Source organism: Phalaenopsis equestris, unplaced genomic scaffold (genome assembly GCF_001263595.1).
Source record: "Phalaenopsis equestris unplaced genomic scaffold, ASM126359v1 Scaffold000799, whole genome shotgun sequence".
Lineage (NCBI taxonomy): Eukaryota > Viridiplantae > Streptophyta > Magnoliopsida > Asparagales > Orchidaceae > Phalaenopsis > Phalaenopsis equestris.
In genome coordinates this window covers 710,918-734,449 of record NW_018165239.1, presented here as the reverse complement: position 1 = coordinate 734,449, position 23,532 = coordinate 710,918, and the positions used below count along the sequence as shown (strand labels likewise).

General features: G+C 37.2%; 1 pseudogene; it reads left to right on the top strand.

The window, feature by feature from the left end:
- The first annotated feature begins 739 nt into the window (after positions 1 to 739).
- Positions 740 to 2,113, top strand: LOC110031253 (annotated as a pseudogene).
- The last annotated feature ends 21,419 nt before the right edge of the window (positions 2,114 to 23,532 follow it).

Below are 23,532 nucleotides of genomic sequence, written 5' to 3'. Positions count from 1 at the left end.
CAAAATAAGTGAAATTTTTTAGCCAACTTGGGAGGGAACATTTGTCGTTGAAAAGGTCTACATAGGAGGAGTCTACCAGTTAGTGGACTTCCAGGGCGAAAGACCCATGTTACCAATAAATGGACGATATCTGAAAACCTATTATGCAACTTGATGCTGCTTGCCTTCGCTTGCTTTGAAACATTGAAACTTTGATTGTTTTGGGGTTATCTATGTGGCCAAATGTCTATGACTGGGTCAAAATTTTGTAATTGACCTAAATTTAATGAAAATATTGAGAAAATTTTTTTTTCCGTTCCACTTTTAAGTATAATGTTCCAAAAAAATTAAACAAAATTCATACATAAATAAACAATTCATTTCACTAAAATAAGCTAAAATTTACTTTAATAAATACTTTGTTTTGTTCTTCTTCGTGCCAAGTTTTGGCCCACTGACATTTTTCCTACCGTCTACAGAAAAATGTCGGGACAGTGACTGATCTTTGTTTTCAAGGATGGTTGGAGCCTCGCATTGAATGAGGAAGTGGCACCGCAGGGCGGTCCCACAGACTTCAACATGGACTTTAACCATATCGACATGGACTACGAAGGTTCTCTAATGAATGTAGTTAGCTGCAGAGAAAAAAGTGGGATTTCCTTCACTGCTGAGGGTAACCGCCAAAGATAATTCATCACATAAAGGCAAGAACGTGATAATAGAGCAACATCCGATGGAGGGGCCCAGCTGCTTGCCATCCATGATAGCTACACCAGCAAGAGGCCTAGTAGCCGCCAATAACGAAAGACTGACAGATGCTTTGCTTCGCAGGATGCAGCGCAGAAATGCCAGCCGCAAAAAACACAGGGCTTTTATACAAGAAGAACGTAGACGTCAGAGAGAAACAAACAATTTACTCACCTCTATTCCTGAGGGGCATATTTATGAGTCAGACATGAAAGAAACTTCTTTTAGCCTACCCACCACAGATGAAGAACCAAGGCTTGTCACAGAGCCAGAGACACCTTCAGTTTTAAATGCTTTATGCACACGTTGTCTGACGTGCAACACCGAGATACCTACAGGGACATCAGTCATGGGGGCATTTGTAGAATGTCCGAATTGCAATGTTCTAGATTTACGACACTTCGGTACATTGGAAGAGTATACCTCCACCAACGATGGATCTCAGACTCTAGATTTTTTGATGGATGAGCCATACGTCCCATTGAGGACAAATCAGTATATACCATGGGGCCCAGGGTCGTACATCCCTCTAGATGTCGAATATTATGTTCCAATTCAACCAACACCAGTTTAGGTTCCTGTCGTTATTCAGGTGGAGGAACACCCGCGACAGCTACTGACTCCTAGTACGATGGAGTACTACAAAATAAACAAGATGAATAAAAGAGAATTTGAATTTTATGAGGAAATAGAAGGAAGATTTGTCAACATACTGGAAGGCCTGGAGCTGTATACAAAGGTCTTCTCTGAAAGTGATGAAAGAAGCATTCTTGACTGCATCATTGACTTGAAGGATAAAGGCCGAGCAGGCCTTCTCATGGAAAGAACATACTCTGAGCCGAAGAAATGGATGAAAGGACAAGGAAGAATCACCATTCAGTGCGGCTGCTGTTATAATTTTAGAAATGACTGACAAGGAAATCCACCAGAGATCTTTAGACATGACCAGGTAGATCCTCTACCTCCTATAATAAAGTGGATGATCAAGAGGATGGTCAGATGGAACATATTGCCAGCTACCTGCATTCCGAATAGTTGCATCATCAACATCTATGACGAGGGTGATTGCATCCCTCCCCATATAGACCACCACGATTTTGTGAGGCCCTTCTACACGGTCTCATTCATGAGCAAAAGCAATATATTATTTGGAAAAGAAATTGACATTGTCAGCCCTGGCGAGTTCAGAGGAGCTGTAGAGATTCCACTGCCAGTTGGTTCAGTTTTGGTCCAGAAAGAAAATGGGGAAGATGTTGCCAAGCACTACATTCAAGGGGTGTGACACCGTAGGGTGTCCGTAACTTTCCGTAGAATGGACGACAGCAAAGCACCATATAGATTTCTGTCAGATTTTGAACTAGAAGAGCTGCTACCGTACGAGCTATGAGATGGTTATACCCTTAAGTACATGCAAAGGGAACTCTTGTCATGGAGCATGGCTTAGAATGTCTGCTCGATCAGGAGCTCCTCATACCTGATATAGATGTTCAGAGGGTTCACTTTTTTTTTTACAGCAGCATGATATGTATCAAACATATCCAGCCTACGATGCATACATGGCATGAGATGTTTTGGATGTACTTTGATATGGACTATATGTTGTACCTTTTTGAGATGTTAGCCTATGTTTGATATGTGACATCTTGATTGGAGAAGATTAATGAAGCTTTCTCTCAGAAATGTGCCTTTTTGTCAATTGCCTTTTTTGTACGATGGATGGAAACCATGAACCATGCGTTGGTTCAGAATTTCAATGAACAAAGAACGAAACAACGAACTTTTAACAATAAAATAGAACTCAAAAAAAAATAATTACAAATGAACAAATAATAAAACAAATTTCTTTAAAAAATCAACTAACTAAAATTAAAATTTTAAAGACATGTTTCGAAAAATTAAATGTGATAAAAAAAATGAGATAAAAAAAACAAGAGAAGAAAATGAATTTGTTGAGTGGATTCTCTTAGTTTTGGAGTTTCTTACTCTTTGTGCAAGCAGCACAACCATCTTTATCTACATTAATTTTCTTCACATCCCCACGAAATTACACATTCTGCACAAAATCTGCTAAAATTCTTCACATTCCCTATGGAGTGTCACACTCCTCACCACTCCTTGCATTTAGGGCGGGTTTTGGGAGCCCTATTCCCTTCTTAACACTCAATCAAACCTCGTGTCACCTTTTGGATAGATCCAGTTCGGACGTAATGTCCCTAGTGGCAGCTCGCCCTTACTTCCTGGTGTAATGTCCTTAGTAGTTGCTACCCTCTGCGCTCTCGCCACCTCTTAGGTTGGATGTGAGTCCAGTGCTTTCCTTCCTAACGTGATCGATATATTTTTCTTCTACCACTTGAGTTGGATGTGAGTCCCAGAGCTTTCCTCCTCAATGTAGCATATATTTTTCTCGTCACCTCTTAGGTTGGATGTGAGTCCCAGTTCTTTCTTTCCTAACGTGATCAATATATTTTTTCGCTACCACTTGAGTTAGATGTGAGTATCAGTGCTTTCCTTCTTAACGTGATCAATATATTTTTCCGCTACCACTTGAGTTGGATGTGAGTCCCAGAGCTTTCCTCCTAAACATAGAAGATATTTTCCTCGTCACCTCTTAGGTTGGATGTGAGCCCAGTGCTTTCCTTCCTAACGTGATCCATATATTTTACCGCTACCACTTGAGTGGATGTGAGTCCCAGAGCTTTCCTCCTCAACATTGCTGATATTTTCCTCGTCACTTCTTAGGTTGGATGTGAGTCCCAGCTCTTTCCTTTCTAATGTGATCCATATATTTTTTTCCCGCTACCACTTGAGTTGGATGTGAGTCCCAGAGCTTTCCTCCTCAATGTAGCAGATATTTTTCTCGTCACCTCTTAGGTTGGATGTGAGTCCCAGTGCTTTCCTTCCAAACGTGGTTGACATATTTTACCGCTACCACTTGAGTTGGATGTGAGTCACAACACTTTTCTCCTCTATGTAGCAAATATATTTTCTTCATCACCGCTTCGGTTGGATGTGAGTCCAGGTGCTTTCCTTCCTAACGTGGTCGATATATTTTCCCGCTACCACTTAAGTTGGATGTGAGTCACAGTGCTTTCCTTCTCAATGTAGCACATATATTTTCTTCATCACCGATTGGGTTGGATTTGAGTCCCAGTGCTTTCCTTCGTAACGTGGTCGATATATTTTCCCGCTACCACTTGAGTTGGATATAAGTTACAGCGCTTTCTCTCTCAATGTAACACATATATTTTCTTCGTCACCACTTGGGTTGGATGTGAGTCCCAATGCTTTCCTTCCTAATGTGGTCAATATATTTTCCCACTACCAATTGAGTTGGATGTGAGTCCCAGAGCTTTCCTCCTCAATATAGCACATATTTTCCTCGTCACCTTTTAGATTGGAAGTGAGTTCCGGTGCTTTCCTTACTAACGTGATCGATATTTTTTCTGCTACCACTTGAGTTGGATGTGAGTCCCAGAGCTTTCCTCCTCGATGTAGCAAATATTTTCATCATCACCTCTTAGGTTGAATGTGTGTCCCAGTGTTTTCCTTCCTAACGTGATCGATATATTTTTCTCACCACCACTCTTGAGTTGGATGTGTCCCTGAGCTTTCCTCCTTAATGTAGTAGATATTTTCCTCGTCACCACTTGTGTTGGATGTGAGTCCCAGAGCTTTCCTTCCTAACGTGACATATATATTCTCCCTGTCACATTTCTGTTCGAATATAAGTCCCCATTGGTAACTCGAACTGGTATAGTCCTTTCTTTCTGGCGTAATATCCTTAATGGTTGTCATCTTCTACACTTCTTCTACACTGACTGTTGTTACCCTTTTGAGCTGGATGTGAGCCTCTGTGCTTTCCATCTCGATACGGTCCTCCCACACAATCCTATTCTCATCTTTTGAAAGCTGTTTTAAGACCACCTTAAATGGAATATGGCATCTGATTCCTACTTTAGGATTGATACCCAAATTTTAATTCCCACCCATACTAATTCCCATCATTTATAAATACCTGAAATTTCATAACTCAAAATTCACTCTTCAATCCCCAGCGAATCCCCAGCGAGAGTCCTTATTCCAGCGAGAGTCCTTATTCCTTGATTTCAATTAGACAATCACCTGCTAATTCCCCAGAAGAAACAAATCACACACACGGTTCTACACATACTTCTAGGTCTGTTGACTTAGGAGTTTGGATTGGTTCTTGTTGATCTCATCGGTTAACGCTAATACGCGCGGTGTGCTTGTTCAACTCACCACACCTATTGGGGGTCCATTTGTTGACCTCACTTTTGGTTCAGGATTAGTTTTTCCTCTTTAGTAGCCTAAGGTCTAGCCATAAAAATTTCCTATTGACTATTCTTAGAAAACTAGACAAAGAACCCTCACCATTAGAAATTCTACACTCCTCTTTACTCAACTTGAAGTTCCGCATATTTGCCCTAACCTCTAGCACTTAGTAGGCTTAGTAGGTGGGGTCATTATGAAGGGTCATTATGAAGGAGCTCAAGATGAGTCACCCTTAGGACTGTTGGACCTTAGGGTTGACCCTGGGTGTTGATCTAGGGCATAAGGCACATACTAGCACTCACAATCACTCACAACCCTAAAGCTTTTAGGCTTAGGTCCCTTGATACTTTAGAGAGACTCATGTAGGTGGTCCTCTAAATCCACTAGTCCTAAGCTAGACTTTGGCTAATACCACTACATAGAGGACCAAAAATGGGGTTTCCATTGGTCCATGGTTTATTGTTCCATGGTTTATTGATGGTGGTTTTCACTCCAACTCTACCAAGATACCCAACCTAGCCTCTTGCCCCTAAATTCCCCAAATTTACCTAGATACCCTTGGGACCCCAATTTGGCCAAAATTCCCAAATTGATTCTCCAAATCTAGCCAAAATAACCAAACTTGTTCAAAAATCATTTCAAACACATTGAAAACACCCAAATTACTCAAAATCTCCAAATTGGCCAAATTACCAAAATGCCCCTCTTGGGCCTAAATTCCAAAAATTCCAAAAATTCCAAAAAATCTTGAAAATTTCCAACTCCTCCGAAGTATTCCTAATTTTATTTTTCTCAACTATCACATGACCGAATTTGGCCAATTTGACCATGTTTGATCAAAGACCCCAAATTGCTTTTTAAAGGCCCATATTTTCCCCAAATCACCTCAAATGCTTATCAAATTGGTCTCAATTTACCCCAATTTCAATTTTAAACTCAAATTCACTCTTGATATGACTAATCTAGACCAAATACAAGCTCAATTAGTCCATCATTTGAGCCCAATTTTGATTTAGATCAAAACCCCAAATTTTGCCCCATGACTTGGTTCCACCAAATTGAACCCATGGATAACTAAAATTACCACAATTTGTGTTAAAAAACTTTCATAATATTCACATACATCAAAATTGACCTTCAATTGGCCTTCTTCAATTGGCCTTGGTGAATGATTTCAACCTTAGTCCAAAAGCCCAAAATTTGCCCCAAATTGACCATGTCTCAAAATCTCACCAAATTGAGGACCCCCATGTCTATTGGCCCTGTCTAAAAATCTCACCAAATTGATGGCCTTAGCCCCAAAATTTCCACTCCATTCCTTCATAAAAAATCTTCACACTTGATCATTTTAACCATTCAATTTTTGCCCAAGCCTAGCCTAATCTAGACGCAAGTCTAGCCCAACATGCCAAAATTGACCAAAATCCCAAAATCCTTCAAATGGAGCCCCCAATTGAACTCAAAATCTTTTCAAGTCTTCACCAAAAATCTTCATGAAAATCATCTACACATTTTTGATCAATAAATTGGGCCAATTTACATGGCTAGCCTATGCCAAACCCAAGCTTTGGTCACTTGAACCCACATTGAACCCATGCACTAAAGATGGCTTAACTACCCCAATGTCACCAAATTAATGGCTCCACAACCTTTAGTTGGACCCTAGTAGCCAGCCTAAACCTTTTAAAACTACCTAAACTAAGCTATGGACCAAAGGTCCCCTAAATTAAAGGATTTCATTCCATTTTTTCTTAAGCTTAGGATATTTTTGCCAAAACAAAGCTTAAACACATTAAATTGTTGTGACATATTCTCCTAGGTTCCTTGAGCTCCTGGCCACCTCCCCTGGCTAGCTGACCATAGCGGACCAGCCTAGTGGCCGGAAAATGACCAAACCAAGAGCCACCCCCATGAGATTGAACCCAATTTAAACCTAGAGGCGACTTCATCCAAATTAAATGTTGGAGCCTCTCTGCCCTCCACCTAGGCAGCACTTTTCACCCCCCAATTGGCCATGGCAGCAGGCCTTAAGCCAATTTTTATAAAAGCTCCACTCCACGGCCATGGAAGTAGTGCTAAAATTTCCTCTGAGAGACTTCCCCAAATCAATTCCAAGGCCTCTTTGAGACCTCCTCAGTACAATCCAACCACCACATTGCCCTGAATCCCTTTGCCGGAGCCAAATTTTGAGCTTGAATCTTTGCCTAAAACTAGGACAGAGCTCATTACACTCCTACACTCCAAAAAAATTAAATTAAACTCACCCACACCTTCACCACAGTGAGAGAAGCAAAATCCCCATCAAATTCCCCTTCCATAGAGCCCCTAGCATAGCTCTAGACCAACACCTGAAGTCGGGCTTGGTCGAATTCCTACCTAGACTTTGCACCACAACCACAGGCTTAATCCCTAGCCTCCTTGGACCCCAACGAACGTGTCAAGCACGTCTGATCGAAGCTTAACTTCTCAGAGCCAAGGTATTAAACTCCTCTCCTCATCTTGAGCCTATTTTGATTCTCCATTTGATTAGGCTTAATTTAATTGCACGATTACTGTATGGATTTGTTCGTATCACTTAGACGAGTCAATAGGATCAAACCTAAAGTAATTTGGTTGAGTCTAAGCCGAGATCTTAGGGTTTTAGTGTGGACGGTCACATGATAACTCTATCGGGGACAATGACGAGGAGCGGTCTGATCGCGCATGTATCCAAATTGACGGAGGAGATCGAGACGGACATCGTTTCCTCACATGAACCGCAGGCCAAAGTGAGTAGCTACGTAGACGACAACGTCCAACCAGAGCGCGCCACGTGTGCCTTCGGAGCTATTGAGGATACAATCAATGCCGTACTTTTAAATAGAAAAATAGAGATTTTCTTATTTAAATAAATAGCCCTAGCTTTAAAAATTCATATCTTGGTGTAGAAAAATCATAAAAATAAAATAAAAATACCCTCTTGCTTAGTGAATAGAGGAAAATTATGTGGAAATTATTTGGAGTCTATTTGATGTATATTTTATTTTTAATTAATTAAGAACTGATTTGAATGTTTTGATTCTCCATGCATGTAGTAATATCACCATGGCTTGAAGTTTTAGCATGTTGTTGCCACTATCTTAGGGAACATCCTCTCATTTTTCCAAAGTAAGAAGAGGTCCCTAAAAAGAGATCCATACTTTTCAAGTTTATGTCTATTATTTGCATAAATTAATCATGATTATTAGCATGTTGTTAGCATGTTGCTCTTATTAGCATGTTGCTCAGAAAATTCCAAGAAAATTTTGAAAGGTTCACTATGACTAAATGACCCCTTGAAATATTTTCATGAGTTAAGTCATTAAGAATATACTTAATCTTCACGTACCCTAAAACACAAAGAAAATTTATTTTAAGTACCATAAACATCTAAATGATTTAATTTTTGATCTCCACTATTGTTTAAGATCCAGAGAACTCACCATAAAAATTTCACCTAAAACACAAAGCATTTTGAGTTCATTTAGTAACTTAAGTTGATTTATCAAGATAAATATCATTTTGGCACTTAAATGATTTTTAAAAATCAAAATATAACTCAAAAATTTATAAAAACTTATTTTCTTAGTTCTATGTGATTAGGGGTATTTTCTAACAATAAAATGGTATTTAAAATAAAAACTTGATTTTAGCCTATTTTTAAATATTTAAATAATTAAAAATCCATAAAAATCACAAAAATAATAAAATTCATGGATATGTTCTAAATTGCTTCCTAAGAACTTAGGAACAATTGGGATATTTTTCCTTATTTCTAAATAAAGATGTTGAATTTTAAAGCTTAAAAATATTTTTTAAAGGCTAAAAAAATGGATTCACATTAAAATAATTCCAATAAATCAAATTAAACTAAAAAAAAATAAAATTTTCTCCAATGGGTTCTCTGACCTCACGATGATTTTTCAAAAATTTAAAACTTAATTTTCCACATTTAAAATATTTTATAATTAATAAACACCCCATAACTTAAAATAATTCTTAAAACTTAAATAAAACTCAAAAAATAATGAAATTTGGTCCAAAGGCTTCACTGGTCTACCTGTACCTCCAGTAAAAATATCAAGGAATTAGGAGTTACCTTGTTAAAGTTAGGAATTTTTTTTGAAAAATCCTATTTTTACATAAAAATAATTAATATAAATTAAATTAAATTTTGAAAAATCAAATTTTCTCCTCTGATGTCTTAATAAACCCATGAATAAGGTAAGATAAAAATTTCAAAATCATTTTAATTGAATTTGACAAATTATGAAGTGTTAGAGCCTTAGGGGCAAATGTGTAATTTTGAAAATTTAGCCTTAATTAACATTTAGGCTTAATTCAAGGAGGGAAATGGGCAACCTCTGATCTTAATCAATTTATTTGGATGTTTGAAACACAAGGGGGTAATTGGTAGAAACCAACCTCACTTTCTTAATTAAAAGGATAAGTAAATAAATTTCTAGATTATTAAAATTTGGAAGTTTATTAAAAGAAAATGAACCAAGGACTTAGGGGTATGACTTTTGAAGTCAATAATTAATCAATTTAATACCCCTATTAGATTTTCAAATGAAATTTAAATAATGAATCATGATCACCTAAAGCTTAACCTTTTCAAAACTAATTAAGACACTCACCTAGGTCTTAAGGGCTTAGTAGTAATCTAAGTTAATTCAAGACTTATTAAATGAGGATTAGAGAAGTAAAAAATCATTGAAAATTAAAACATTTTTAAAACACTACAAGCCCATGTCAAAATTTGGCTAAGTCTCTTAAACTTGCCTCTTTAAGGGTCTTCACCCACATAATTCTTAAATTGAATTACGAGTGATAATTACCCTATTCTTAGGGATAATTGACACATCAATCTTCACTCAACACTAAGGGTGTTTACAGGATGAATTATTAAGCAATATATAAGTTTAAAAGAGCTCAGGATTTTCCACCAGGCAGCGAGAAAGTAGCACGGACCTCCTTCTTTCTCTAGATCAGTTGGATACCTCGAAGATCTACAAAACTTAATATGTTTTTCTTGAAAAAATCATCCTTAATTAAACTCCTAAGGACCCACCAAGATATGACCTAGGGTTAGGTAGGTCCCCAAAATTTTACTTCCCTGTTTCATAAAAACTGCCTTAACATGCCTTTTGAGTTTCAGGTGGTGGAACGAGATGACTCGCCAGGTACGCTTTTACAGTTTTTAGCATTTTCTTTCTTGTACTTTCATACTGTACTTTTATGCTTACACAAATTTGCATGCTAAACAACGATGACACCCTGCATGAAAACCAAAACTATCAGGATAGTCACAAAACCAAAATCAAAACAAAAACTAAAATCAACCAAGATAAAATTCACCCCCCACAACATTCAAAATATAAAACAATTCAAATTTTAATCACAAGCATCACATAAAACTACAATTGCAACTAAACTAAGACGTCTCTATCTGATGATCAGGAATTTCTAGGAGGAGGTAACTTACGGTTGCTAACGAGGCTTCCCACAGTCTAAACAAAATTTGGAACTCATTAAGTTGAGATTAAGTTGAGTTTAGTAAGTTTGTTTAGACTAAGTGAATCCAATAAAAAATAGTGGTGTCAGAATGAGGGAACCGTAGGATCCTAACCGGTGTGTCTCTAATCAACTTTAACATGCACGCATAAAATTTAAAGAACTACAACCATAAGGCCACCTCATTTGACATCATAACTTGACACACTAGAAAGCTCAAGCGCGACCCAGCAAGGAGCTTGGAGCTAGCATGGTGGGCAGCACGACCATCCTCAGTAGCAAAACCTGTCTTCTCCAACTAAACCAATCTTCCTTCCTTAAATATAAGCAACAAAGCCATAGAACATCGAGGTTGTTTGCTTATGCAACGTAAATCCTGACCTCATTTTTAGGTCTTTGTATAACTCTACTATACAATATAAGCCCTAACTCGTCTTAGGATTCCGAGGTTGTCCTTTGTTACGACCTTCATCCTCACATCTTCCAAGCTATTTGTGTGATAGTTTCACACGAATGTAATCCCTAACTAATAAAATTGGCAGGATGAAACATCAAATATTTCTCCTTAGAAATGTAGCCAAACAATAAGATAGTTTGGGAAGTGATCGGGGTTCTCCTATAGATCAATGACATCCCCTACTTCTTCCTTCTTTGAACTTCTACGTCCAATCTCATTAAAAAGTCCTACCCTTTGAAACTCCTTGAAGATAATATTTCCTAACTTTTATCGAGAGTCTTCTTAGGTCACATTGGTCATTTAAGATATAATTAACTATAAGGGCTTGGCCATATAGGAAGCATGTCTGAACCCAGCTTAATATAAACCCTATTTAATTCTTTATATTAAATAGGGGAACTTCTCGGCAAATACAATGGTTTCTCAGACCAAACGAATTTCATATATTCCTTAGTTTATTTGATTGAGCCTCGTCCTCAAGTCTTGTGTTTATCCTTCGGGATAGATACAGGATTTGAGGTAACTCTTTCATTTAAACTATCAAAAATATGGGGTCTGTTTGATTTCATATTTTTCTAAAACTAAATATATTTGTAAATTAAAATGTACTTCCGAAGCGGGCAACAGGATTTCAATTCCGGTAACCGACAGCTTCTTACGAGCAAGTCCTTCAACCAAAATAAGCATCGACAATAGCTTTAATCTTATCTAGGTTGATCTCGTTTTCCCGATGAAGGACAATAAATCCTAGAAATTTCCTGAAGGTAACACTGAAGGAACACTTTAAGGGATTCATCATAAGATTATATTGTCATAATTTGTCGAACATGATCCTCAAATTGTACAAATGGTCTATTTTCTGTTTACGCTTGATGACCAAATCATTCACATAGCACTCCACTTTGTTGTGAATGAGGTTATCAAAGATCGTTGTCATTGATTTTTGATATGTTGCTACAACATTCTTTAATGCCAATGGCATCACTATGAAAAAGATCCCAATTGGCATTGTGAATGTTATAATTGTTGCATCCTCTGGAGCCATCTCTATTTGATTGTAACTTGAAGATCCATCCATAAAGGAGAAAATCTCATGTGTTGAAGCGATGTCCACCATTAATTATGATATTGGTAGTGGAAATTCATCTTTTTAGACATGCCTTATTTAAATCTCTGAAGTCAACACATACACAGATTTGTTTATTTTTCTTCTTAACTCGAACAATGTTGGCTAGCCATGTGAGGTATTGCTCTTCTCGTACAAAATTAGCGTTTATTATTTTTTTTCCGTCAACAATGACTTATTTCTCTATCTTGAGGCGCATTCTTCTAGAAGCTTGTTTTGTTTTACTGGGGTCATATATTTTTCCACCCCGAGCTTATGTACTGCAACTTCTACTGATAGCCCTTACATTTCATCAGAACTTCAGGGAAAGCAATCTTTAAATTCAGACAATAATCTTATCAACTCTATGGATTCTTCCTCACCGTTTAAAGAACTTATGAAGGTTGGTTGAGGCTACTCCTCAGTTCCGAAGGTTATTTCTTTCAACTCATCAACCGTTGACTTAATTTCATATTTAAATTCCGACAGAGCATTACCTATTAACTAATCTTGAGAGGCATTTCTCTACATCGAGGCAACCCTCCTCCAATCTGCTAAAAACAAACATGCAAAGTTCTAAATCATCAACTGGTCCTACTGTACCAAATCCAAAATCGTCATTCGAATTAGAAGTTCTACTTTTAACATTACATAATTTTTCAAAAAGTTGTATCTTATCTTTTGTCGTTTTCTTTAGCACATATCCCAGTTGAATTAATTTTTTTACACAAGGAGAAAAGTAACAAAAAGGTAATTCCATTAATTTATTAGTATCCTCTTCTAAATTTACATGATTTTCATGAATGGTAGAAGGGGAAGCACAGTAAAATTTGATCGGCTTCAAACCAACACTACGGACTTCCTTGACCTCTAAACTCTCAACCTTTTGAGGGTAGATCAGAGTAATGGTCATAGCACTCACATAGTGATTGATCAGATTGTACATCAACTCATATTCATCTTTCTCTACGTCTTCCAAGGAGATCTCGTATTGCAGTTTCTTATGTTTTATCATCATCATTTCATTCTCAGAACTTTCTTCATCAGAGGTTTCTTCCATTTCAATGTTTACAATTCGCCTAGTCTGTTCAACAATCAAGTTGGTTCTTCCTCGTCCACGTCCCCAGCCTTGATCTCGGGTGTATGTGCTAAGAGAACCTCTATCACCTCATTGTGAAGAGACTATAGTAGATTATCGAAGTGGAGTTGAATGGCTTCTTCTTTGTGGCTCTTCTAAGTCTTCCACTTCATTTGGTACAATTTCACAAGAAAAGACGGCTTCTTCGGAGGTGCGTAGTGATCCACCTAAAAAATATAGTGTTTTTAGACACATTTTTATTCTTATTTTTGAGATATTGCAGTTTAATAGAAGTTATTTTTGTGTTTTACTTGCAGATACAAATAAAGAGGTGAAAAATGCTTAAAGGAGTGAAAAAGGATCAAATTTGGAGCAAAAAGGTGAAAAATGTGCAAATTAGTTTTGGCGCTTAAGCGCTAGATCCGACGCTTAAGTGCCTATTAAATAGAGAAGGCTGCGTGAAGGCCGTGCCTAAGTGCCAGAGGTCCCGCGCTTAAGCATCAGTGGTAGTTACTAGACGATTAAAGTCAGTTTTTGCAAATTTTGAAGAGGTTTTTTAGGCACCCATTGTCTTAATAGGTTGTTATAACCACCATGGACAAAAATTATCATGAAAGGATGCATCTCTTTGGGAAATACATTGAATTGGGACACATTTTGAAGAGTTCTTAAGGCACCACTTGAAAAACTATAAAAGAAAGAAGAGAGGACTTTGAAAAGAGTCCTGAAAATACTTGGAAAGTTTAGAAAGTTCATCAATTTGGGGAGTCAGTTGGAGAGATTTTCAGGCACCACTTTTACTTTTATTTTATCCTTTTTGATAGTTTATTTTGAGTGATTGTAAAAAGAAGAGATTCAAAGGAACTTCAAGGTTTGGTGGAGAACTTGAGATAAGTTTTTATTTTTTTTCTTTGAGACTAATTTTGGTTTAAATTCAGACTTGTTGTTGGTTTGACAATGATTTATATTTTTAAACTAAAGTGTGGTTTTATTTTCTCCATGAATTCTGAGTAGTTTTATTTATCTTTCTTCTAAAAATGATAAGTAATTAAGTTTTGGATGGAAATTGTCGAGAGCATTTATCATTAATGTTGGAAGAAATTTTAATGATTTAAATCCATGCACTTCATTTACTTCTTGATTTGGCCAATCCAGATGTTAAAATTTGTTGTGAGAACATGTAAGAACTGGGCTAGTATAAGAACGAGAACATGTAAGAACTGGGCTAGTATTGTCTCAGTCAACAATTGAAAAGAATCACATGAGGTTGTATGAATGAGAATGTAGTTCATATGATAGAGTTCAAATAAATAGGTAAATATTCATTTAAGGGTGTAGAGTTAGAGGACTTTAAAGTGACAGGTTAAAGCCCCCAACTTGGTTTATTGTTGTAGGTTCTGATACGAGATGTTAGCCCCCAGGTGGAGGGAATCGAGGGAACTCTAGAGTGAGAGCTAGTATTTTCCCTGCCTAGCCGATCTTCAGAACTATTCAAACTTTAAATTAGCCAATGTTCTTTATAACAACGCTATGGTAAAGAATATTATTGCTCCTATTTGGCACAACACAATTTGCATACTTCCACAACAGAAATCCTTTACTTATTATTGATTCATGATAAGAAGAAAGATATTTTTCTTATTAAGTGCTTCTCATCTACAAAACTCTAGTTATTTTCTTAAGTCTTACTTTTTGTCAAAATATCAAAAATACCAAAAATATTTGAATTTTTATTAGTACAAAATATATTCAGTTTAAGTAATTATTATTTTAAAAATAGAAAGTTTTCTAAATGTGCATATTGTATAAATTCTCTGTGGGTTCGATATTCAGGTCTTAATCAAAAAGTCCTATATTACTTGATAACTATATGTATACTTCCGTAATATCCCAATATATATAAATTAAAAGTTAAATTCTTATTTTTCTTCAGGATCAAGTTTTTCTTTTTTTTGCAAAGAAGGAAATATATGTGAAATATAATCTGAATTATTGTTGTATTTTGCATCTTAGCAGTATCAAGGGATCACATAGTAGGCGGTGCTTCATGAATGCCGACTTCATGAACTGAGAATGAACTGAGAATGGTTGTAAATCCGAGAATGGTTGTAAATCCCCTTTAATACAACATTCTTGTCCTTCTTTGAAATACTTGATGCATTGATTTAAGGATGATGGAACCATATCATGCTCGCAAATCCATGATGTTCCAAGTAAAGCATTGAAATAGGTTTGTGCATCGATGAAATGGAATTTTTTGGTTGTTACTAGTTCTCCTACTTTCATTAACAATGTAATCGATCCAAGGGCACTTTCTCCCATCTGATTAAATCCTCTTAACATCATTTTATCACCTATAAGCTCTTGAGCTTCAATATCCAAATATGCTAATGTTCGCAGACTCATTAAGTTAAGTGATGCTACTGGATCTACCAAAACTCTGGAAAACACGAATCTGTCGATGATGACAGAGATGTAGTGGTCAATTGTGATCGATGGTACCTAGAAACAAGTCCTCATCTGTGAAGGTTATCCCAGGCTATTCTTTCAATGAGCAAACTTCATCCGAGGATGAGATAACCAACTGTGCTAAGCAAATCTCTAGGTCAAGTAAAGTTGTAACTAGAGACTCTTCTATCCTCCTTTGATAGGATTAGAGCTTTGTAAATGCTTAGTTTGGTCGGCAACCTCCTAAGATGAGCTAACACATTATAATCAACTTAGTATAATCCTCTAATTTTCACCTTACTATGTGCCTCTTCCACTGGCAGAGGTGGAGGTAGCTCTTCTTTAGTGACTATTTATTTTCCTTTATCCACTTGAGCTGTTTTTAGAGGTAATACTTTACCGCTCCTTAGATTTACTTTTGTAATTTCTTCTTCCTGAGATAATGTAAGAAAAATTTCTGGTGTCTCTTCTTCATCAAAGAGATCCAAGTTGATGGAAAGTGGTGCACCGTGGCTCTCGAGGACTGGTCCCTCACTCCCAAAGCTATCGTAATCGGTATTTTCCAACATCTTCTTCATTCCCATTGACGGGTTTATCAGACTCAAGTATGATTTGAGGATTGGTTTGGGAATCAAGATTGGAGTTAAATTACAAAATAAGTTACTTTATCATTAAAAACATTCAAATCATAGCCGAAATCGTAATCATTATATTCATAATACCCAGTGAGGTAAGGAGATAATCATACATGGTCAGGGAAATCATACATGGTCAGGGAATGGTCAGGGATTTGAGGATTTTCTTCCCCAAATCCAAGACAACCAATCTAACAGAGGCGGCCCCTATCCTACCCCCCGTGCTATCGGCCTTCACGATGTCACTCTTTTCTTTCTCTTTTGGTTGCGGTGGTTTTTCTGACAAAATTTCTAACTTTTGCTGAGCAGGCTGTAGACTCTGAATGGCTGCCTGAACTGAAGTAATCTGAATTTGATCCAGTATTTTCTTTGATAAGTTGCTTTATACTGTGCTCCATCCATCTTTTTCTTCATAGGGATCTACTGGAACGATTGGCTCAGCCGAAATCATATTCACAGAACCTTTCTCATGTTCTTTTAAATATTCCTTCAAGATTGTTATATTTCCTTCTTTTTAATTCCTCTCGAACCATTCCTAAAAAATAAAATAGTCCTCTATTGTATGTCCCAACATCCGGTGGTAGGGGCAGAAATTGGGATACTTCTTCTTCTCAATTGCCTGTGGCTTCTTCGGTTTTGGTAATATGAACTCTAGTTTTTTCATTAAATTTCTGAACATTTTTGGCACAACCTCATCTTTGAAAGAATACTCTCTTCTCTTTCATTCTGTAATAGTTGGACCTATTGTACCTTCTGCTTGGTATGGTCCTCCCTAGTATCACTATTGGTTGGATTGGCCATACTCGTGTATATTTTGTTGAGCATGCTATAACGAGCATGCTATAACGATTGTTGAGAATTTTGGTGAGAATGCTCTGTTTGTATCTTTATCAGCTATTTTCCCTTATCGACTGTTACCACTATCCCGGACTACTTTTCAAATGCTCTGGTTATCCTGGATTTCTTCGCTCTATCTTGAGATCCCATTAGTTTAACTTCCTTCTGTAAATTTTTGGCTTTGCTTAGCAGTTTCTTGAAGAACTTGATGGTTATTCCCTTGAGCTTGAAAGCTACTGGCCCATGTATGCTTTTGAGTAGGATTTGAATCACATGTTGTTCCTGTAGTTGAAGTTCACATTTCATGCTAAGGTTTCTCCACCTCAAGATGTAATCCACTAAAGTCACGTTGGGCCTTTGATTCTCCACAACGAGAAATTCAATAGAAACATGGTGTTCTGCTCTAGTAAACCTCTTCACAAATAGTTGTTCCAACTTGGAAAATGTCTTGACCGATCCATTAGGTAACTCGGCATACCAATCAAATACAATCACTCACAAGCTACTAACGAACTTTTGGAAGAGTAAGGCTTTGTTTCCTCCGATGTTAGCAAAACTGGCTCAGAAATGTGATATATGTTTCCTGGGATTTCCGGTCCCATTGAATGTCTTAAAGTTTGGTGACACAACCCTTAGGGTAGGGTACGACATCAAACTCTTTCGGTTAAGGTCTACCCCTCGAAATCAATGCACCTCCTTTAGATTGGGCTAGGGCCTCCCGAACTTGTTGTTAAACCATTTGCTTAAAATCCTTTTCCGGCATATTACTTGGTGAGGAATCTTTCTTTTGCTGGTCTTCTTCATTAGCGGAGGCAACTTCTCTTCATTCATTGTTAATATAGATTATTTCAGTCTGGTTAACCCCTGGAGAAGTGACCTACTGTGACTGGGATTGTCCATTAACTGTAGTCATGGCGGCCATGGTGGCGGTCATTTCATCCATTCCCTTTTCCATTTTACTAATTTGTTCATCTATTAAGAAAATAGCCCTGCGCAAATCATCTGTGGTGTTCCCTTCGATAAGAGGTTGGGCATCACACATAGATGAGGTAGCTCTGTTCTCGATAACATGGACATCCATGAATTTTTTATTGAGACAATCGTTGAAATTGAAATCCTCATCGTCATCTTCAATGGTCACACCATGTTCTTTGGATAACTCAAAAATCGCTCTGAGCCTTTCTACTTTCTCTTCAATTATTGCTTTTCGGATCATTTTTAGATATGGAGGATTTTCCTAAATATCCTCCTCTTTTTTATCAAATCTTGGAGCAATAACTGCGATGATATTGGATAGTTTGGACTTTTGCTTTATTCCATCATTCTGCCCTCCAGGCTGACTAGACCGTATTGGTATGGCGACTTTGGGTACCCACACCTTCTTTCTTGATTATGATGACTTGAAATGTGGTGTCTCAACAGAGGCATCGACATGTCGGAAAGAGGTATGCTCCTCGTAGTGCAAACCAAACACAATATCGGGTAATTTTTTATCTTTTCCCTTTTTAAGGCATTCTTATGGGTAACAACTAGTTGAGTTCTCAAACCCAGACGTGACTTAACTGGTCAACATCCTGCTGATCTTGGAGTGGAAGAGGTAATAAAATTTGTAGTAGTAACGATAGTATCAATTCAACTTCCTAGATGTAACCTGACGGGAATACATGTTGGAAAAGCTTCAACTCACTTGTGGGATTGTCGGGTAGTTCTTGCATCCTTTAGAATTTCTTTCTTCATTTGAGAAGATACTACACATCCCACTCATTTAAGTAGTTCAACCATCAAACATCCTGCTTTAGTGGCCAATCTCTGGAACATTATGTGAACTTTAGTGATAGGAGTGGGCTTCTCCCTCTCCCCACTACGGCTATGAAGTGATGGTAAGGTAGTAACGATCTTTTGAATATTGTTGCGTCCATTAATATTCATCAGTTAGTGAAACCTACTCCCTAGCATAAGCGGATAGGTCTCCTGCAATCCAAGTTCCTCCTCGTGAGGAAACTCATCATCCAGTACTTTTTCTGAGATTTTGGCCTTAGCTCCCCTCTGAGCTTTTCAACCACGATTCTTTCTTTCAGATCGAGTCAATGACACAGACTTTAAACTTGTGTCGATTTTAAACTTTGTCAGAGAGAAAATAAATTCTTGAGTTTCATCTTTTATGATCATAATCTCATTTTCTTTAGCAAAAAATGGAACAACATACTTGGCAGATCCAGGAGAAGCGGCAATTTTCACCGTCTTACAAGAAGAGAATTCCTGGGACAGTTCAAGTTAAATTCAGCAGAGGGCTCCTGAACTTCCATAGTGGCCATAGTGAGATGTCTATGTAAATGAAGAATTAAAGTAAGAAAAATACTATTTAATTAATTAAAAATTTTATATGCATCAAATGGAAGTGAAAATATTTCCACATTGTTCTCCTCTGTTCACTGAGCAAGAGGGGATTTATTTATTTATTTTTGTAATTTATCTACATAAAGACAAGCATTTTTAAAGCTCTGGCTATTATATAAAGAAATAAAATTCCCATTTTCCTACTTAAGTGACGTGGTGCCACGCAATCCTTAGTGTCTCCAAACTTTCCATGCTGCGCGCTCCTATTCAACACTGCCACCTGAGTCAGCTATCACACGTCTCTACTGTACCGCTCGATCTTCTCACCTAGCACAATAAGAGCCCTCCATTTAGTAAACGTAGAATCCAATGGCTACAGGTCATCGCCCCCAAATCCCTAGCTCGGGAACCATCCACATTCAAACCATAATACCTCTCTCAATCTTCTCGTCTTGTCTAGGAGAACATATCCATACGTTTAATTAAGCCTTAAATCAGTTCTAAGAGCATGGAGAATCAAATGAGGCTTGATTTAGGGTTAGGTTTCATCACCTTCGCCCAAGAGGTGTGGCCTCAATTGGGTGCTTCTAAAAGCTTGCCTTGAGTCCAAAGAGCTCCTAGATGAAGCCTCAAGCCGTGGTGAAATGCTTAGATATGAAATTGACGAAGGCCGATTTAGGGGTTCAATAAAAGTCCACCCTAGGGTGGTCTGGTGATGAGGCTTCTATAGGGAATCTTCTTCTCTCACTTAAGGGATGGTGTGGGTGCAATTAATTTAAATTTGGTGGAGTCTAGAGGGATGTCCTACTTTGGGCTTAATTTTGAGCTGCAAAATTGAGCTCATGCAGTCGATTTGAGGGTATGAGGATGGTTGGATTGAACTTAGTTGGTCTTGAAGAAGCTCTATGATCAATTTGGCAGAGTCTCCCCAAGGAATTTCAAGCTCTCCCCCCTTGGCCGTGGAGGGTGAGTTTAATTAGAGAGGCTTGGGGGCTGCAATTGGGCCAACCATTGGGTGGCTATGGTTGCTTATGTGGAGGGCATAAATGTGAAAAAATTCAATTGGGATGTGGCATCTTAGATATGTTTAATTTTGGGTTTTAGCTAAGGAAGAGCTTTTCGATTTGGATTTTCCGGCGGCCAAGGTGGCTGGCCAGCCAGGCTCTGGTCACCATCTAACTCAGGGAGGTCAGGGCTTGGGTTTGGTGAAGTCAATTGGGGTTGGCCATGTGTAAAGGTCTTGGATTAAAGAGGAATGAGGGAAGGGTCATTTTGGGTCAAATTGGGTTAAGTCATGGTTTGGGGCTGGGTTCACTCACTAAGAATGGTTTGAATGCTGAAGAAAATCATATGATTCAACTTAATCATCATGGTGAGGTCTCTATCCAAGTGATTTTCCATAAGGATGAGGTTTTTGTGTTTCATGAAGTGGGTTAAAAAGGATCTTAAGGATATTTGAAAGTGGCATGTCCTCTTTCCATTAATATCATGATGAGGTGGCAAGGCTCTCATGGCTCACTTATGGCTTGGTAGTGGCTTTATGGCTTCTCATAGTGATATTTTGGGGGTTTTCTAATTCTGAGTGATATTTTGGGGGTTTTTTTCATGAGACCTAATATGGAATTATTTGATCATGAATTTAAAACTTAGGGAATGATTTTGATTAAATGGATGATAAAGAGAAAAGAAATTATCATGTGGTCTTTGGATTTGGGCTTTTGGAATTATAAGTGGTGGGCTTGAGCTTTTAAAATTAGGGGTGAATTTGGGCTAAACTTTGGGCTAATTTAATGTTGAATTTGGTATAGGAAGATTTCATGAAAATTTTGGAAGTGATTTCAAGTGATTTGAATTGTATTTGAAGGCCAATTTGGTTGATTTAGTCATATCGTCAAAATTGGGGCCTTTTGATTTGGGTAAAATTTGGCTTAAATTTTGTTTATATTAGGATTAGGGATACTAAATTATTTTTTGGAATTGAAACTTGGCAAGATTGAGGTCAATTGGGCCAAGATTAAAGCTAATTCGGAGAAATTGGGCCCTTAAGGGCAAATTGGGACTTTTGGTCAAATTGGGTAAAATTCGTCAAATTTAGTCAATGTGATGGTTAAAAATTGAACTTGGAAATATTTGGGATTATTTTAGAATTTTTAGGAATTTTTGGAATTTTTTAAATTTTTGGGTCATGAAGGGCATTTTGGTAATTTTTCGTAATTTTGGGGGTATTTTTGGAATTTAGTGATTTAGGTGAATTTTGGAAAATTTAGGTAGTGGTGAGTGGTTTGAGATGATTTTTGGGCAAATTTTGGTATTTTGGGTAATTTTTGGATTTTTGGCAAAAATTAAGGTTGTAGGGGTATTTTGGCAATTTGATGATTTTGGGCTAGAATGGGCAAGTAAGCCATGAAAGCATGCCAAACCAATAGAAGCCATAGGAGGGTTCATTGTGGATGCTCAATATTCTAGTTATAACCCTCTTAGCCAAAAATTAGGGGTATAGGTTCATTTATATGAGCTTTCCAAAAGGAATCAAGAGACCAAATTAAAGGGGTCTTGGGGTTTGAGGTATGTGAGAAGGTGTGTACAGGCTAGCCTAATCCAAGACCATACCACCCAGGGTTAGTCATAAGGCTTGACCATCTTATGGGGACCCTCTTTGAGCTCCTCCATACTGACCCCACCTACTAATTGCTAGAGGTCAGGACCAACATGTAGAACTTCAATTTGAGCAGAGAAAAGTATAGAATTTCTAATTGCGAGGGTTCCTTCTCTAGTCTTCTAAGGATAGTAAAAAAGAAAGTCCTATGGCTAAACCCTAAGCTACTAATACACCTAAAATATATAGTGTTTTTAGACGCATTTTTATACCTATTTTTGAGATATTGCGCTTTAATGAAAGGTATTTTTGTGTTTTTCTTGCAGATACAAGTAAAAATGGAAAAAAATGCTTAAAAGAGTGAAAAAGAATCAAATTTAGAGCAAAAAGGTGAGAATTTGTGCAAAAGAGTTTTGGGGCCTAAGCGTCAGATCCGGTGCTTAAGCGCCGGTTAAACAAAGAAGGCCGTGCCTAAGCATCGAGCCCCACGCTTCAGCGCTAGTGGCAGTTACTAAACGAGTAAAACCAATTTTCACAAATTTTGACGAGGTTTTTGAGGCACCCATTGGCTTAATAGGTGGTTGTAACCATCATGGACGAAAATTACATGAAAGGATGCGTCTCTTGGGCAAATACATCGAATCAAGACACAATTTAAAGAGATCCCAAGGAACCTCTTCGAAAACAATAAAAGAAAGAAGAGGAGGCTTAGAAAAGAGTCCTAAAAATATTGGCAAGTTATGAAAGTTCATCTCTGGAAGTTAGTTCGAAGAGATTTTCAGGAACCACTTTTTATTTACTTTATCCTTTTTGTTATTTTGTTTTGAGTGATTGTAAAAGAGAAGAGATTCAAAGTAACTTCAAGAGTTTGGTGGAGGACTTGAGATAGGTTTTTATCTTTTTATTTTAGAAGTCTTTGGGTTTTAATCGAGACTTGTTGTTAGTTTGAGAATGATTTCTTCTTTTAAACTAAAGTGTGTTTTCTTTTCTCCATGAATTCAGAGTAGTTTTCTTTATCTTCCTTCTTAAAAGGTAAAGATGATGAATGTTATAAAATGAATGTGATAAGATATTTAAGTGACTGTCATTTTAAAACAACTTATGAAGAGAAATCTAAAATGAAAGCGTTGGAACACGAGTAGGAAGAGGAATTAGATCAATTTGAAGATTTTTATAAGGAAGATTCAAATTATGTTCAAGAAAGTTTTGAAGTTTTGGACACAAAGAAAAAGATAAATCTTTTTGTCCATCAATTGAAAAAACTTCTGAACTTGAGTTGAAGTTACTTCCTGAACATTTAAAGTATGTCTTTTTAGGAGATTCCTCAATATTACCTGTTTTAATTTCCTCAAAATTAACTACAAAAGAAGAAATGAGTTTAATGTAAACTTTGAAGAATTTTAAGGTCTTTGGATGGATTTTTAGTTTAAGTAATTATCTTTTTTAAAAAAGAAAAACTTTCTAAAAAGTGCATATTATATAATC